The sequence below is a fragment of the Lycium barbarum genome, chromosome 12, assembly GCF_019175385.1.
Source record: "Lycium barbarum isolate Lr01 chromosome 12, ASM1917538v2, whole genome shotgun sequence".
NCBI lineage: Eukaryota > Viridiplantae > Streptophyta > Magnoliopsida > Solanales > Solanaceae > Lycium > Lycium barbarum.
This window is the reverse complement of record NC_083348.1, coordinates 79020941-79026194: the sequence shown is the minus strand read 5'-3', so window position 1 is coordinate 79026194 and position 5254 is coordinate 79020941. Positions and strand designations below refer to the sequence as shown.

Here is a 5254-nt window from a genome sequence, read left to right as displayed (position 1 = left end):
AAATTTATAATGCAGAATTCACGAGGGTTGATGCTGTTTGAGAATTTCTTTGACAATTTTTCCTACTTATATTTCTCGAAATCAAGGTTGCAGAAGGTACAAAATTATTCACATTAAAGTAATATGTTATTGAAATGTTAAAAAGGAAAGAACTGCCAACCTGAATATTTGATATATTATAAGGACCACATATGAAAAAGGTTATACTAATACAAATCTTATATATCATTTATATATATATATATATATATATATATATATAAAAGCAGACAAAAGACCCGCTCACGTGGATTCACTGGATTTGCATTTATCTATTTTCCTAGATTTTTTAGGAGAAAAAAAAAAATCCCACCCTTTAAAATTCAATCCCCCAACTACAGACGCCTCTTCGCCTCCTTGCAAATAGTCAAGGATTATAAAACCAGATCTCCCGTATTACCCCATCAAACTCCCTATTCTGCCTCTTCTTACCCAAATCATTCTCTGCACAACTTATCAACTCTTCTTCCGTCATCCCTCACCCTCCGACTTACACAACTCACCCCTCCCAGGTATGCTTCTTTCCCATTCTAAACCGCTTAGAGTTTATTCTCTTTTCTACATACCCCATTTATATTCGGTTTATGCCCTGTGCCGTTCCTTAGGAGTGCCTTCCTTTCCGATTGCCCAAAAAACTCTGAATGTGTTCCATTTGCCATGGCTTTCCTGGTTCTTAATTGAAGAATCACGAAAGTTTCAATCAAACTGATTCCACAACGACATTTACTAACTTTTACGGAAGAAGCGCAAAAATTTTTCGCTCTGGTTCTTGGGCAAGGGGACACAGATCTGTTTCTCTCAATGAAGGCCATCTCAATTTAATTTCAGGCCTTTTATTAAGGAATATGAAGCAAAGAATATAATTTTGTGTTACTCTGAGGCTTTTATTTATCAAATCATATCTTCTATCGGGTGAGTAGCGTTGTATCAGATTAATATTGCTCCAGAACTCTAACTTTTGGTGATAATATTGCTCCAGAACACTAATTTTGGTGATACTATTTTAGTTTGTGAATTTATATGAAACTTTGGCAGTGGTTCAGTTAAGGTTAAACGGAGGCAAATAAGAGGCAAAGAGCAATCACTTAGTGTCGTTAGTTCAACATGATTGTTGTAACGAAGACGGTAAGAATCTCGCTCCTTCATTGGAAGATCCGGCTTATGTGCTTGTTTGTAAGTAACAAGTTTTGCTTCTTGACATAATTGTAGAAGCTAGAAGAATTGTGTTCTGGGTGCACGCCTTTACATCCATCAAACTTTCCACATCATAAATCATGGTGTCTTACATTTGTATTGTTCACCTTTAATAAGCTTGAAAATGTATAATTTCTTCCCTTTTAAATCAAGGTGTTAAATTGTAATGTGTGTAGGTTTTTATAAGAGATATAAGTGTTTGATATATCTTAAGCTAAGTCATGATGTGTGTTAAACTTGCTCTATATCGGAGGTTTATGCGTGTTAGTGGGAAGGCATCTCATTTTCCAGGAAAATCTTATAACATATATATGCAGCGTTCTTTTCGTGAGTAGAAAACTACTCTCATGGTTGTGCCTTCCTATAGAAACTTTAGGTACAATTTAGCTAGGAAAATATTTACTTTATATTTCTTATAAATAGTGTAGAAGATATTTTTGCTTTATAGAACTCAGTTATTTGGATTTTTTCTCTTCTCTGTAATATTATATTTACTATTGTAATAGAAGAAGGCAATGAAGAGTTACTGATTGACTGATTGCAATGACGGACTGCAATAGATGAGAATAACAAAATGTCGTAGTATAAGGAGTCAATAGTAGTCCCTCTCCCTTGAGTAATGCAATTGTGTACAAGGCATACTTGGTATACTACAACTTTATCAACTTAAGTTGCTCCTAATTTTTTAAAAGCTTTTATGAATGTACCATTGCTCAACTTTGTCACAATATTGTCTCAGGAATCCTTCATTAGGCATACTAATGGAACTCCCTTTAGTTTAGATGCTGAATAACAACCGGTAATTCTATGCTTACAAGCTGCAATCGAAAGTTGAGCGGTTGAGGCATTCCGCTCCTCGTTTCTTACCTTTTGAAAAGAAGCATTCAAATATATATTTTAGAGTGAACTTAGAATTAGAGGTGAATCTAACAGAAAATGCACTTCACGGACTTCATAGAATAACAAATTTACAACCAACTTTCATGTCTATGACTTACCTATTAATTATACACCCATATTAAATTCTTTTGGCACGTGTAATCAACAAAACATCACCTGACAAAAAATGGCAACGAGATAGTTTACTGCTTTAGGATTCAACCATGACTTAATAAGGGGCACACTCTTCTACTAGCTGGTAAACTATTGCATCAGTTCATTATGGACGATTACATGGCTATAGAAGAAGAAGTTTTTTATTACATCCGCAATAATTAAAAAGAGTCAAGGCTGATCTTTTCTTTGGATTGATGAATGTTATTGTCCGAGGTGCTTCTGATTGTTCAATGGTAGGAAATATTATTATCTACCTTTGCCACATACGGGGGGACCTTGATATAGGATACAATTACAAATTTATAAAGATACAATTGCAATTGTAGGTGAGCTTGGATATTCAGATTGCGTCATATAACTTTAACTTGAGATTGAAGATTTTAACTACACCATATGTTTATCTTCCTTTCTTTTGTTTTTTGTATTCATTCTATACTGAATGAATCCCCTTTTAAAGCATGCTTTATGTAGATTTATCCAACCAAAACTGCAAACTTTTGAAGGGGCTCTACATCTACATAGCAGTTGGCAAGGCCAAGGTTTAGAGGTACTTGCCAAGTTAAGCATTTGTAATAGCATGCCTTTACCGTGTTTCATTGTCTGCAAGCAAAATCCTTCCCTCATGTTATTCCAACAGAGAACTTAGGTTCTAATCTCTTGATCTTGGCAATACCTGATGGTTTCTATAGCTTTCAAGAATAATGCTTTCAAATTCTTTCCTTGCTTACACTGAGTAGTTGGTGTCACCTATTGTCTGTTTTATACTGAGTAACCTTGAAAGAGGCCATGTGTATCCTTTTCATTAAATAAACTAGATTAGTAATACATTTATGCAACAGAAAATTCAGCTTAGGTAGTAATTGTCCTAAATTATTGTAAGGAATTGAGTAGTAGTGCAAACTATTAAACTACCGTGAGGAGCTTCGTTTATGTACACAATTAGGCACATATGGTTTCTGAATAAAAGAGGCGCAAACAGTGAATGGATTCTGGCATTTCCTGTTGGCGTGTCAGTTCTACTTAGTATGAAATTGTGATAATTATGTTTTCTTAGGAAGAGAGTAGTCAAAACTAAACTATTGTAGATATCCTAAAGTTCCATTAATAGATAGGTTTTTGACAAGTAAATGCATTGATGTCTTGCAAAACTTTAACATCTTGACCTTTTAAATATGGGATCACTGGTGAGTCTAAAAAATGAGGTTGCGACTTCTGTGCCGAATGTATTTGATGCTTCAACTGGTCAGTCCCACTACTAAATGATTAGGATATAGATCTCTTCTCTTGCTTAAGATATCTCATGGTATGTGCAATCCAAAAAGAATGTAATCGAGATAATTTTACAAAAAGAATATATGGATCATATAAATTGAAATTGTAGGAAACAGATGCACCAATACGTGAATGGTGTAGTTACGAAGCATTATGTCTCATAGTCAATGTTTCAGATGGTAAAGTTAGGCTATCCTTAGCAGGTCCTATACAATGCCCCAAGTAACTATACGGGCATCAACCACATTGGGTTATTACCATATAAATTGCGTTTTCACCTCAGACATGCAGTGCACCAAACATGATAGATTACTCTGCTGTTTATATAATCCAATTCGGTTTCATATGTTTATACCAATTATTTTGAGGAGTAACAACGTCGCCCATTCTCTTTTGCAGGTTCTATTTGTTCACAAATACAATAGTGGGATGGTTCTTGGTTCAGTGCTGCCTTATTTCATCCTCCTATTTAATGTTGGTTGCAGTCATGATCTATATCGATCCAACAGTTAACTCAAGTGTATACGGAGCTACAAATTGATCTGAAGTATATCGGTTTACTGATATTCTTAATCAGAATCTTGGGCAACTTATATCATCATTACCTCCTTTCCTATCTCAGAGGTAGTAGAGAGAACGGCTATGAAATTCCCCAAGGTGGCCTTTCCAGTATGGTCATAAGCCATCATTTTAGTTTCAAAATTCTTGACTGTTTAGGAATTTCATTCATCACCCAGACACTGTTTTCGTCAAAATTCTTGACTGTTTAGGAATTTCATTCATCACCCAGACACCGTTTTCGTTTTGTTGTACTGTAGATGTAGCTTTATATCTGATGGGCAGGAGCTATGTTATTCAAGATTTGAAAATTTTGGTAAGAATGTAGAGGCCTTGATTCCTTTTGTTATCCATAAAATACATTTTGAAAGTGCTGCTTTTTATCCCAGTTCAGTTTCAAAGAATTTGCTTGCTTGACTGAAAAAGTTTGTACTTTGTCTTACAGTTCCACTCTATAGTAGTAGCACTTTTACCATGTATAAGTAGGGTTGTGCACGAATCGGTTCGGTTCGGTTTTAGCCATCATTGAGTTGAAATTTTGAATTTCGACTTTCTAAAATTCTCAACCAAACTCAATCCATTCTAGGTTCAATTCAATTCGTTTTTTTATTATTTCAGTTCGGTTACACAAATCGATTTGTTCGGTTTGTTTGAAATTTAAACAAGCAAATATTTTCATTTCAGTTTTAGAGTAAACATAACAAAAAATAATGAGATTCTAAATTTGCAGCCTTATAACAAGACATTAACCAAGAAAAAACCATAAACTTGCAAGCATAATAACTTATAAATAGCAAAACAAGAGCTTGACAACTTGTGCAAGCATACAAATCCGCCAACACCACATTACATATACCAAATTAATAATCCAGCATCTTGCAACTGCAAGCAGACAAGCATAATAACTCAGTTTGCATCCTCAAAAAAACTAAAAAAAAAAAAACTCTAATTCGTACAAGCTAAGATCAAAGAACAAACAAAGTCATGGGTGGAGGCAAAGATGGCTCATAAGAAGAACGCTGAAAAGATGAATGACCAAAAGGGAAGTCAGCTTGAGGCCAACAAGAAGGCCATGAATATCTAATGCAAGGTGTGCATGCAGACATTCATTTGCACCACTTTTAAAGTTAAATAA

General features: G+C 34.7%; 1 long non-coding RNA gene across 3 annotated transcripts; it reads left to right on the top strand.

The window, feature by feature from the left end:
• Positions 1 to 332: 332 nt before the first annotated feature.
• On the top strand, positions 333 to 4489 carry LOC132621129 (uncharacterized). Of its 3 annotated transcripts, none has more exons than XR_009575424.1 (3): positions 333 to 1164; positions 2747 to 2836; positions 3961 to 4489. It is a non-coding gene; the product is annotated as an uncharacterized LOC132621129 (long non-coding RNA). The 3 variants fall into 3 exon arrangements; XR_009575423.1 differs by having other exon boundaries at positions 333 to 1212; positions 2761 to 2836; XR_009575422.1 differs by having other exon boundaries at positions 333 to 1212.
• Positions 4490 to 5254: the final 765 nt, after the last annotated feature.